At 43.5% G+C, this 13,063-nt stretch overlaps 5 non-coding genes across 5 annotated transcripts; all 5 read left to right on the top strand.

The window, feature by feature from the left end:
- Window positions 1-684: 684 nt before the first annotated feature.
- LOC125623256 (U4 spliceosomal RNA) lies at window positions 685-827 on the top strand. The gene has a single exon (XR_007352940.1). It is a non-coding gene; the product is annotated as a U4 spliceosomal RNA (small nuclear RNA).
- A 2,665-nt stretch (window positions 828-3,492) lies between these two features.
- LOC125623254 (U4 spliceosomal RNA) lies at window positions 3,493-3,633 on the top strand. The gene has a single exon (XR_007352938.2). It is a non-coding gene; the product is annotated as a U4 spliceosomal RNA (small nuclear RNA).
- A 602-nt stretch (window positions 3,634-4,235) lies between these two features.
- On the top strand, window positions 4,236-4,376 carry LOC125623252 (U4 spliceosomal RNA). Its single transcript, XR_007352936.1, has one exon. It is a non-coding gene; the product is annotated as a U4 spliceosomal RNA (small nuclear RNA).
- Window positions 4,377-6,891: 2,515 nt separating this feature from the next.
- LOC125623253 (U4 spliceosomal RNA) lies at window positions 6,892-7,032 on the top strand. Its single transcript, XR_007352937.1, has one exon. It is a non-coding gene; the product is annotated as a U4 spliceosomal RNA (small nuclear RNA).
- Window positions 7,033-12,201: 5,169 nt separating this feature from the next.
- LOC125623251 (U4 spliceosomal RNA) lies at window positions 12,202-12,342 on the top strand. The gene has a single exon (XR_007352935.1). It is a non-coding gene; the product is annotated as a U4 spliceosomal RNA (small nuclear RNA).
- The last annotated feature ends 721 nt before the right edge of the window (window positions 12,343-13,063 follow it).

Below are 13,063 nucleotides of genomic sequence, written 5' to 3'. Positions count from 1 at the left end.
AAAGAAAAAAGAGCAAAATTTCAGAACACCAGGGAAACCAATCATACAATCCTTTCTCTGAAAGTCTCGGGGGAGAAAGTCACATGAGTACTAGAGACAGATTCTAGCAATACTTAGCGTATTACAGTTAATTTAGCAGATTTACACTGGCATATTTTAATTCACGAATTTGGCATCTTATAATATAGACAGCAGAGATAACTTGAGAAAAGTTGCAGCATGTGTGAAACTTTCCTGGGACAGAAAGGTGACAGAAAGCTGGTGTTGCAAGTTGGGTGATGGACTAATTAGCTTAATGATGCCTTGAAACCAGTCTGGTTCACCCCATGCTGGAAAGCAGGTGGCCGGCAAGTGAGCAAGGGTCACAGGTTCACTTCTTACCTTCTCAGAGCTAAGATCACGTGTAACTTTGACCTGTTAACCTTTTACCCCTTAATGGGAATATTGCAATTATGTATTCCTTATGCTGTCTGATTTTAAACCAAACTTTACACCACTTTATAATCTGTACATTATTCCCTGATAACCAGAAACTTCTATGCTTAAATTCTGTTTGCTTTTTTAAAAAAAAATATCATTGTAATAAATTTTTAAAGTCTTTTGGCCTATTAAAAGCTATGATCAAATGTCTTGATGTGTTTGGTCTTTTAGCCCCAAGATGAAAACCTTGTTTGTGTCTTTTGGGCCATGAAGCACAAACATTATCTCCTAGCTTCTGAGGTTCAACTGAAGCATGATTATTACTAATTGAAAACTTTTCCAAATATCCTGCCTTGAGAGGTGGAAATACAGCTGTCATTAGCAATTTTTAGTAGCTTCTTTGGAGGCTGACTTCTTGCCTGACTGAAAAAACAGATAAGGTGAAGGTTCTTAGGTAGGTTCCTTTTTAGTTGTGTCTCCTTTTCTCTGGGCTTTCTGAATTTCTCACTGGGGTTCTCTGTGATGTTTTTGGTTTAGTGGGGTTAGAATAAACACTGAACTTCCTCTCAAAGCTGTAGTGAGTCAGTCTGTGTTCCTGAGGAGCTCTGCTGCCTTCTTTTTCTGGTGCTTTGTGTGCTCTGGGGGTGATTATTCTCCAGAGCCAGGAAGTGCAGATTTCATGAATTCCTAAAGTGAATCCAGTGCTCACTCACTTCAAAGAGCATGACTGACCCCTGAAGATGTATGGGCAGCCATATAATATTCCCTTCTTTCTAACAAGAGGGGGACTGAGGAATGGGAGGTGAATCAGCGAACATGGCCAAAGCAGAGGCTTCAGTGTGACGTTGCACTCTATATGATTTTATGTAAATATGCTAATGAGTGCGAATATAATGTAACTGGAATATGCTTCATGCAAAAGGTCTCTTGTAAGGTATCATTACAGAGCTTATAATCTACTGAGTGTGGTCATCCAATTTGTATAAATGTATCATTCTTGTATCTGAAACTAGAAATATGAAATATAACTCTGAGGGCCTATTGTAATTATGCAAAGAGTGGACCATTAATTGTGGCTTGGAATCTTAATGGCTCCCATTAACCAGGACAATTGGTTGTAAATGGCTCTGTTTACTTATAAGTCCTCCTGTATACCTGCGTGCTGGCAAGTGGGTGATCATGTCACCGGAACTGGAATCCATCTTTAACCTGGTGCTTTTCCATTTAGAAAGAGGGGTGGAAACCCAGAGAGGGACAAAGGATTCCCACCTTGTGCAAAAGATATATAAGGGGGTGGAACAGAATAAAGGGGGATGCAGTCATGAGAAATCCCTTAGCTACCACCTGAGCTGGAACAAGGACTGTGCCAGGGGAAAGGATTGGGCCCAGACTAGAAAGGAGTCTAGTCTGTGAAAGAAGCTTATTGGAACATCTCTGAGGGTGAGGTTTCATCTGTAATCTGTTTTTTACTGTATTAGTCTTAGACTTGGTTGTTTTTGTTTTATTTTGCTTGGTAATTTACTTTGTTCTGTCTGTTATTACTTGGAACCACTTAAATCCTACTTTTTATATTTAATAAAATCACTTTTTGCTTATTAATTAACCCAGAGCAAGTAATTAATACCTGGGGGAGCAAACAGCTGTGCACATCTCTCTAGCAGTGTTATTGGGGGCAAACAATTTATGAGTTTACCCTGTATAAACTTTATACAGAGTAAAATGGATTTATTTGGGGTTTGGATCCCATTGGGAACTGAGTATCTGGGTGCTGGAGACAGGAGCACTTCTTAAGCTGTTTTCAGTTAAGCCTGCAGCTTTTGCAGGACGTGGTTCAGACCTGGATCTGTGTTTGCAGCAGGCTAACATGTCTGGCTCAAGAAGACAGGGTACTGAAGTCCCAAGCTGGCAGGGAAAACTGTCTTAGAGGTAGTCTCAGCACATCAGGTGGCAGACCAAGGGGGTCTCTGTGACCCAACCCGTCACACCTGGCTACCTGAGTTGTGAAAGCCAAAAGTAAAACTGGGTTCAAAAAATCATTAGCTAAGTTCCTGGAGTAGAGGTCCATCATTGGCTATTACCATGCTGCAGTGTCCCTAACCCTCTGACTGCCAGAAGCTGGGACTGGATGACAGGGGATGGATCATTCAATAAATTGTCCTGTTCTGTTCATTCCCTCTGAAGCATCCAGCACTGGTGTCTGTGGGAAGACAGGATACCGAGCTAGATGGACCATAGGTGCTGGAACTATGGGTGCTGCCACGCCCCATGGCTTGAAGTGGTTCCCATCATATACAGGGTTTACAGTTTGGTTCAATGGCTTTCAGCACCCCCACAACACAAATTGTTCCAGCACTGTTAAGATGGACCATTCTTCTGACCCAGTATGACCATTCTTATGAGCTATTCCCTTTTGCTGACAGCAAGTAGATGGTGGTAGCAGTCACTGGGACAAGCCAGAAGTAGCCAGGTCTGAGCCAAAGTGCCGTGTGGTTCTCTGTCCCCTCACCCCTGCTTAGGGAAACTGTTTCTGGATGCCTCAGTTGCATGGGAGTTGTGCTCCCCTCCAGCCTGCTGTGCCCTTCCTCTCAGTCTCTCCCCAAGTAGCCAGTGGAGCTGCAAGGAGCTTTGGGCTGCCTTCCTGTCCTCCAAACTGTCTGGAAGAGTCTAATAGGGTGTTTATTGGCATTGGTCCTGTAAGAGAGCGGGACAGTTGCTGTGGTGCTGATGCTATGGGCAGGGGAGGAGAAATGTATGAGATTCCCCCTGAAGATGCCTGAGCTCTGGGAGAAGCTGCTGTGGAATTTTTGGGAGACAGGAAGGGGACAGGAGGCTGCCAAGAGGGTGACAGGCTAATTAGTATAATCAGGCCCATGATGCCCTGTCACCAGACTGGGGAAAAAGACTGACATGGGGCAGCCTTGTGGGCGTTTTTTCAGGGGGTAAGATCCGGCAGCAAGAGAGGCTCCCAAATGGCATAGCTGCGCCATCCAGTGCGAGCTAAGCAAGCGGATCTCTCCATGCTCTAAAGCAGGTGGCCGGCGAGTGAGCAAGGGTCACATGACCTACAGTTTCAGGTTTGTACAGTGGCAGTATTGTAGTCTCTGAGATTCAGCTGAGGCATGGTTATTACTAATGGAAACCTTTTTGTAATATCCCACCTTGAGAGCTTGATTTACAGCTGTCATGGGTGATTTTTGGTGATTATTGTAAAAGCTGACTTCTTGCCTGAGTAAAAAACCAGATGAGATGAAGGTTCTTGGGGAGGTTCCCTCTTTATTTTATCTTTTTTTCTCTGGGCTTTCTAAATTTCTTATTGGGGTTCTATGTGGTGTTTCTGGTTTGTTGGGGCAGGAATAAACATTGGTCTTGTCTTAAAGCTGTGGTGGTTTAGTCTGTGTTACTGAGGAGCTTGTTTTCCTTTTCTGGTGCTTTTTCTAATGAAAGAGTGAAAGTTATCTGAGACAGATCAAACTGTAAATGATCCAGTATGATGTTAATTTGATAATTTACATTAGGATCTTTTTTTTTTATAGTCCTAAACTCTTTTCCTTGCCTCGGCACTTATCAATACAATTAGCTAATTAGCATACAATATCCCAGAATGCTTCAGTATCTCTTCTTGTCTTTAAATTGGTAATAAAATTAGGGAAAGTCAAAGTCTGTGTAAATATCTTATTGCTTAATTATAACAGAGGTAGGTTTACATTGATCTGATGGAGGGAAGATTTCAGGGCATTCTGAGTTCTTGTGAAAACTCCCTTTAACCTGAAGAGTGATCAGATTTTAATGGTTTGTAAGATTGGCGAGTTTTCTTTAGCTTTGTGCAGTGGCAGTGTCATAGCCAATGAGGATAATCTGAGGTGTGATTATTGTTAGTTGAAAACTTTTACTAATACCCCACCATGTTAATTTGAAATATAGTTAACACTGGTAATTTTTGGCAATCTTATGTGAGACTGTTATGGTTGTTGTAAAATCATATTTTAATTGTGAGTGTCCATTATTGATGAACATATAAATAGGTTTTTGGAGTACATGTGATTTTTGAGTGGACCTAGTTGTGGGTGATGCTACTGTTCATTGTTTTGACTGTCAGGTGTTTTTTCTCTTGTTTTTTTTCTACTGTTCATATTACCTGTTAGTAGTGAGTGCTGCTGAATAACTGCATGTATGGAATGTTCTGTTTATTTAATCCATAAATGTCTCTTGATAATTTAGTTTTTGGCCCCCTTTCACAGGTACACCGGGCTTAAAGGAGCCCTTTAACGAGTGGGCCTAAAGGATAGCTTCCCAGTGCACTACCCACTGGGCATTGTGGCAGGGGCAGTGAACTCTGGGTATGAATGTCTCCAGGCTGGGTGACCCTGAGTATTAGCAGATATTACTCGGAGTACTTGGGTCTACTGTCGTGCAGTGGGGATTAGTGTTTCATAACAGTGGCGCAGAGCTACAACTCCGTAGTAATGTCCCTGAGCGCTTGGTTGGTGCATGGGGCTCTCCACCCTTCACACCCCCTGCACGTACTCAGAGAAAGGCACCAGCCAAATCCCCCCTAGCTCCCAGCCTTGTATCTCAGGAATATACCATCCTGCAATGCTCAAGACCCTTTCTTGAGCAATGCAAGTTTATCAATTGCTTCTCCACTTTGTCAATGGAAAGTAGATATACACCAGCCTTTGTAACCTGACAGATTTACCAAGCACTTCAGTCAAATTCACCTGTAAGGATAAACATTAAAATACATTTATTGATTACACAAGATAGATGTTAAGTGATTATAAGTGATAGGCAAAAATCAGAGTAGTTACCAAAGGAAAATAAAAGATAAGCACACAGTCTAAATTCTCAGCCTTATTAGACTAGGCAATATCTGGACTAAGCAGTTTTTCTTATCCCACTGCATATTGCAGGTTGGGTACAGTCTTTCATATGCAGGCTCTCCCTGTTAGCCTGGGGACTACTCTCCTCAGCTCCAGCATTCTCATTGCCTTCAGCGTAGGTGGGAGAAGAGACAGGACAAACCAAGTGGCCTCTGTCCCCTATTTTATATCCTCAGTCCATGCGCTTGGAGAACACAAGTCCAGACATATCTGGTGGGCATTGCTGAGTCACCAGGCAAGGTTGAACAATTCTCCTGGGGTGGACTTTTGCATGTGAGTCCTTGCATTGTAACTCCTTGCTGGACAATGTCTGTTGATGGTTGTTCTTCACCTGCCCAGGTGTGAGTTACCTCCCTTGTCCTGGTCTCTGGGGATCTAAAAACTGAGCAATTCCCCAACTCACAACATATTTTAGTGACAACCATACAACATAACCTCATAACTTCATATGCACTAATGCAGGGGTTCTCAACCTTCATTGCACCATGACCCCCTTCTGACAACAAAAATTATTACTACACAACCCCAGGAGGGGGGAAGAACCAAAGTTAAAGCCTGAGCCCTGTTACCCTGGGAAGAGGGGCAAAGCCGAAGTGCAAGGGCTTCAGCCCCAAGTGGGGGCCTGTAACCTGCATCCTGCCATCCAGGGCTGAAGCCCTTAGGCTTTGGCTTCAGACCCAGGCAGTGGGGTCTCAAGGTGTGGCTTTGGCCCCAGCAAATCTAACATCAACCTTGGTGACCCCATTAAAACAGGTTTGCGACCCACTTTGGGGTCCCAATCCACAGTTTGAGAACCACTGCACTAATTATATATATATTTAGATAGAACAATGACTTTAAGCAGATCATAGCCTTTCACACAATACCTTATGTGGCATGCTTTATATGAAATACCAATTACATATAAATGATGAATATGGGGTTTACAGGGCGCTCCCTCGAGGAATAGAGTGTCAAGCCAGGGTTGAGCAAAAGTGCTATGTGGTTCTTCCCCCTCCCCCCACGATAGGCAAGCTGCTCCCAGAGGCCTGAGGTGCATGGAAGTTCTGCTCCCCTCTGGCGTACCATGGCCTCTCTTCTCAGCCTCTCCACAAGTGGTCACTGGCCTTACTGAGGCTGGAAGGAGCTTTGGGCTGCGTTCCTGTTCTCCAAGCTGTCTGGAAGAGTCTAATGGGGTGTTTCTTGGCATTGGTCCGGTAAGAGAGCAGGACAGTTGCTGTGGTGCTGATGATATGGGCAGGGGAGGAGAAATAGGTAAGATCTCCTCCTGAGGATGCCTGAGTCCTGGGAGAGGCTGCCACACGTGGAACTTTTGGGAGACAGGAAGGGGACAAGAGGGTGCAAAGAGGGTGACTGGCTAATTAGCATAATCAGGCCCATGATGCCCTGCGACCAGATTGGGGGAAAAGGCTGACATGAGGCGGACTTGTGGGGTTTTTTCCCGCAGGATTAGGTCCTGCAGCAAGAGAGGCTCATGGTGGAATAGCTGCTGGCAGCTTCATCCAGCGTGAGCTAGGCAGGCAGTTAGTTCACCCCATGCTGTAAAACAGGTGGCTATTGAGTGGGCAAGGGTCACCTAGTCTCTATGGTTAGTTTTGTGTAGTGGTAGTATCATAGTCTTTGAGGTTGAACTGAGCCATGATTATTGCTAATTGAAAACTTTTATCAATGCCCTGCCTTAATAGCTTGAAATATAGCTGTTATTGGCAATTTTTGGCAGTCTCTGTAGTGGCTGAGTTTTTATGTGAGTAAAAGATAGGTAAGGTGCAGAAGGGTCTCTGAGAGGCTAGGTTTTTTTCTTAGTTTTCTTTTCTTTTTCTCTGGGGTTCCTGAGTTTTTCACCAGGTTTCTGTGGGGGTATTTCTGATATATTAGAGTGGTAATACATACTGATCTTGTCTTCAAGCTGTGGTGGTTCAGTCTGTGTTCCTGAGAAGCTCTGGTATTTTCCTTTTCTGGGGGCTTGGGGTGGGGGGCTTGTTCTCCAGAGCTGGGAAGCACAGACTCCCTGAATTCTTAAAGTGAGTCCTGTGCTTGCTTGCTTTAAAAAGCATGACTGGACCCTGAAGGTGAAAGGGCAGCCATATAAGTTGCCCCTCCACAAGGCAGACAAGATCATCCAGCAACTGGTGAAGAAGTGGCTGTTCCTTCCCTAGAGAGCCAGCAATGAGCTGGTCTATATCACCCACAGGCATGGCAGCGCCAACGTTCCCTGCATGGGCGACCTGTGCGACGTTGTGGGGGATCATCCATGCCTTCCGCCTGCTGATGTGTCCTGACACCACGGTAAGGAACATCACAGCAAACACCCTGCGTGATGTGATTAAGCAGTGGATCGGCAGAGCCCCCTCCAACCAAGATATCGCCACCTTCCTGAGCGGCTCCCTGGATGGCGAATTCGGACGGGACGGGCACGACATCGCTTCACTATGGTCCCACACTCACAAGGCAATGCGTCGCCTGGGGAAGCGCATTGGTTGCCACTGGGTGTGGTGTGAGAAGCGCCAGGAGCTGGGAGTCCTGGTGCTGCAGATCAGGTCCGACAACAACACCATTGTTGCCCCGAGCACCAGGGGCCTGCTGGAGAGGACTCTGAAGGCCGCCATCCACTTGCTGTATGTGGAAACCCTGAAGCGTAAACAGACCAGGGTAAAGCCTTCGAACTGACCAGCAAGTGGGATGCCACCAACCACTTCCTCACCGGGGGTGACTTCACCCGTTTTGCTGACTGGCGGTTCATCCACCATGCCTGGCTCAACTGTGTCCCGCTCAATGGAGCCGTCCACCACGGGAACTGAGACAAGCGTTGCAGGAAGTGCAGCTACTCCAACGAGACCCTGCCCCACGTCCTGTGCAGCTGCAGGCCCCACTCCAGAGCCTGGCAGCTGCGCCACAACGCCATCCAGAACTGCCTGGTGAAAGCCATCGCACCGCCCCGGGGGAGATCACCATGAACTGCACCATCCCCGGTACCAACAGCCCGCTGTGACCTGACATCATCGTCACTGACAAGGCCCAGAAAAAGATCATCCTCGTCAATGTCACGGTCTCCTTTGAGAGCAGGATCCTGGCCTTTTGCGAAGCCTGAGCTCGTAAGCTGGAAAAGTATGCTCCCCGGCCAACACCCTGAGAGCGAAGAGCTATGAGGTGCAGGTGGACGCCCTGATCGTCGGAGCCCTGGGCACTTGGGACCCCTGCAACAAGCGTGTGCTGTGGACCTGCAGGATTGGTTGATGCTATGCACGGCTCATGCGGCACCTCATGGTCTCAGACACCATCTGATGGTCCAGGGACATCTACACCGAACACATCACTGGCCACTGACAGTACCAGGAGGCGTAAGCCAGAGCAACAGCATGCATTGACTACAAGAAAGGAACTGAGAGACTTTGTCCATTGGACCATATGAACTGGAACCATAAACTCACTGAATGTTAAATCTCACCAAATGAGGGTCAATCCATCCTCATCATCGTAACCACTCATTATACTCCACACCTGAACATAGCCATTATATGAACAACATACCCTCATATGTCAATGTCTGTACTTTGACCTGTCAACCTTTTACCCCCAGATTATATATTCCTTACGCCATCCGATCTTAAACTGAACTTTGCATCCCTTGATAATCTGTATGTTATTCCCTGATAACCAGAAACTTCTACGCTTAAACTCTGTACCGTTCACTTTTTTTTTTTAAACATCACCTTCATAAAAAAAAAATTTCCCTTCTTTCCAGTGAGAGCAAGACAGAGGAATGGGAGGTAAATCAGGCCACATGGCTAAAGCAGAAGCCCCGGCAACCATAGCTGTGAAGACCAAAAGTTAACTGAGTTCAAAAAAGAATTAGCTAAGTTCCTGGAGGAGAAGTCCATCAATGGCTATTAGCTCAGATGGTCAAGGATGCACCCCATGCTGCGGGGTTTAGGCTTGGTGCTACTCATGATGTCTGGATTTAGGTGGCTCTGTGAACACACACTAGTAGATAATTTAGGATGGTTTATCAATGGAAACTGAGGTACCTTGGGAATTTAAATGCTTATAGGATTTGGCAGCAGCTGAGCATGGGGGCAGAGGAGCTAAATAGTTTACCTAGGTGCTTAAAGTAGAAGTCAGAAGCCTAAGTCCCTTTGTGGATCTAGCCCTAAATGTATCTTTAGGCACCTAAATACCTTTAATAATCAGGCTCCCATGTCGATCCCCTATTTTTCATCCAGAGCATTAAATTTGTGTCCAATGCCTGGGAAATTAACCTGTAAATCACTTCCAAATTAAGAGTTATAAATGTTTCAGCTAATAAATAAAATTATTTCTTGTTTCCAATGAACATTATCAAGATTAATTAATCAGTCAAATTCTATTCAAATTTTATCTTTTGAAAGGAGGGGGGGGGGTTGAAAATAGAATTTGACCCAGTAGTCACTAAACTTTAAATATTAAAGGCCATATATATGTTACATAATAGTAATAAGTAATATTGTTGCTTTTATTACAGTACTATTAATATCAAAATACAGTCTCTTCTCGCTGTGTTACATGTCTGTGTTGTGCGATATAGTTGTTGCAGATGGTGCATATGAAACAAATGTGAACAAATTTTGTAGCCAGCAATTTCTGTTTTCTTCTGCTTCCACAACGTTTAAATGTTGAAGTTGGTACAATAACAAACCATATTGTTTGCATCTAAATGGGGCTATTCCCCAATAGAAGATTAACAATAAAAAAATAAAGTGTATGAGAAAGATCGAGCAGCTGCATTGTAGCAAATTAAATGTTACACATTTACAGAGGTTGGATACAATTGGTTACTGCTAACAGAGGTTTCTTATGGCCTTTTGCAGTTTCCTGAGCCAATTATCATAAGATCCCTGGATCTTTTGTTATAAAGGTAATAACGTTTAGAAAATTTGAAAAGTCTCTATGAAGGTTTCCGTACATCATTCTACCTGAATATAAGCAAGTTTTTCCTTCCTTCCCTGGCTATGTTAGAAACTCACTCTGTCCACTTTCTGAGCGTGGTAAAGTGAAAGACTTTAAAAGGTTATTTTTGTGTAGTGGTGCTATAGCCTGAGAGGTTAGGGGAAGGTGTGATTATTGTTATTTGGAAACTTTTTCTGTGTTGATTTGAAATATAGTTTGTACTAGTAATTTTGGAAGGTCTTTTTGAGAGAGTGGGTGCAGTTTCGTGGTAGTTCTAGAACTGAAGCAACATATTTTCTTTTAAAGTGAATGCCTCTGAAGACTGAATTGTAAGAAAGTATCTGAAGATTTGCATTAGAATGTTTATTAATATGTGAAGGTGTTAGTCTGGGTAATGAAGCTTGTTTCTGTTCTAACTGGTGGTTTATTAAATGTAGGAAGTATTTAATAGGGCTTCATATGACTCACCCTGTAGTTTCTCTAGTGATGTTTTAATAAGTTGTTTGCCAGCTGAGTCAGTCCTGGGTTAATGATACCCTAATAGATATCTGTTAATGTCTTCCCAACTCTTCATTCTTAAAGAGATTTGGTACCTCGGTACCATATTCCTTTCCGTGAATAGGCTGCGATGGGGAGTTGGAATGAGGAGATATTTAGTGCAATTTTCCTTGTTCTCATCTCACTATTTCTATGCAGGTGGGAGTGGGAGTTAACTCTATGGTCATGTCTACATTTACCTCTGGAGCGATCAAGCCAGCGGGGGTTGATTTATTGTGTATAGTGAAGACGTGATAAATCAACCGCCGAGTGCTCTCCCATGGACTCCGGTACTCCACTGGAGTGAGAAGCACAGGTGGAGTCGACGGGAGAGTGGCAGCAGTCTACCGACCGCAAAGAAGGCACCGCGGTAAGTAGCTCTAAGTACATCAACTTCAGCTACGCTATTTTATTAGCTGAAGTTGTGTAACTTAGACTGACTTAGCTTGCCCTGCCCCCCATAGTGTAGACCAGGCCTAAGTTTCCTGGTTTGAGAGGTGGGAGCGGAGGAGATGGGAGTTAATGATATATTTTCTGAGAGAGGGAGTGGAAATCATTTGTAGTTTTGTTGTAAAAGGGAGGCTGTGACTTCCCATGATTTTAATTTTTCCTGGCAAGAAGAATTTAACCCTGGTTATCAAAAGTGATGAAAATAGAAGTGCTTGAGCTGGTTTCCATTATGTACAGGGTTTACAGTTTTGTTCAATGTCTCTCAGCACCCCTACTATAAAAATTGTTCCAGCAGCCTTGCTGGTTATTGATGTTTGCTAGGTGGAAAAAGTAACCAAGAATATAAATATGGGGAAAATTAACTAAATTATCACGTCCAGTTGAGCCAGATGCTTTGCTATTGCTAATAAAGTTTGCAAATTGTCTTTTTTTTTTTTGTTAATCGATTGAGAATCTGAACCGAGATATGCATGTGTTTTAAGCAGTTCATGAAGCAACTTTAAGGCATTTTTCATTTAAGAGTGGTATCTTCAAGACTTCCTTAGAGACTAAATGAACATTTCTCCCAATAACAAATGGGCTGTAAGCTGAATGAGGAAAAGATTTTCTAATGAAAAAGTGAAAATTGTATGAGATAGATCAAACTGTAAATGATCCAGTATACCATTAATTTGATAATTTACATTGGGGTCTTTTTCTAATACAATAGTCTAAGCTTTTTTCCTTGGCATTTTATAGGGTCAATACAATTAGCTAATTAGCATACAATATCCTGGAATGCTTCAGTATCTCTTCTTGTCTGTAAATTGGTAATAAAATTAGGGAAAGTCAAAGTCTGTGTAAATATCTTATTGCTTAATTACAACAGAGGTAGGTTTACATTGACCTGAAGGAGGAAAGTTTTCAGGGCATTTTGAGGTCTAGTGAAAACTCCCTTTAACCTGAAGAGTGATCAGATTTTAGTGGCATGTAAGATTGGTGAGTTTTCTTTAGCTTTGTGCAATGGCAGTATCATTGCTAATGAGGATAATCTGAGGTGTGATTATTGCTAGTTGAAAACTTTTCCCAATATTCCGCCATGTTGATTTGAAATATAGTCGGCATTGGCAATTTTTGATAGTCTCATGTGAGACTGATATGGTTGTTGTAAAATCAGATTTTAATTGTGGCTGTTCATTATTGATTAGCATACTAATAGGTTTTAAAGAGTATGTGTGGACTTGGCTGCAGGGTGATACTACTGTTCATTGTTTTAATTGACAGGTTTGTTTTTTTTCACTTATTTTTTTCTACTGTTCCTATTGGGGTAAATCATTACCTGTTACTAGTGAGTGCTGCTGAATAGCTCGGTGTAGGGAATGGTCTGTTTGTTTAACCACTAAATGTCTCTTGATAATTCAGCTTTTGGCCCCTTTTGCAGGTACACTGGGCTCCTAAAGAGCCCTGTATTAAGTGGGCTTAAGGTATGGCTTCCTAGTGCATTGTGGCGGGGGGAGTGAAGATAAGCACACAGTCTAAATTCTCAACCTTATTAGACTAGGCAATATCTGGACTAAGCAGTTTTTCTCATCCCACTGGATATTGCAGGTTGGGGATAGTCTTTCATACACAGGCTCTCCCTGTTACCCTGGGGACCAGTCTCCTCATCTCCAGCATTCTTGTTGCCTTAAGCATAGGTGGAAGAAGAGACAGGACAACCCATGTGGCTTATGTCCCCTATTTTATATCCTCAGTCCATGTGCTTGGAGAACACAAGTCCAGGCATATCTGGTGGGCATTGCTGAGTCACCAGGCAAGGTTGAACAATTCCCCTGGGCTGGCCTTGTGCAAGTAAGCCCTTGCGTTGTAACTCC

The sequence above is a fragment of the Caretta caretta genome, chromosome 15 (assembly GCF_965140235.1).
Source record: "Caretta caretta isolate rCarCar2 chromosome 15, rCarCar1.hap1, whole genome shotgun sequence".
NCBI lineage: Eukaryota > Metazoa > Chordata > Testudines > Cheloniidae > Caretta > Caretta caretta.
The sequence above is the reverse complement of the archived record's forward strand: the minus strand, read 5'-3'. Positions and strand labels throughout refer to the sequence as shown.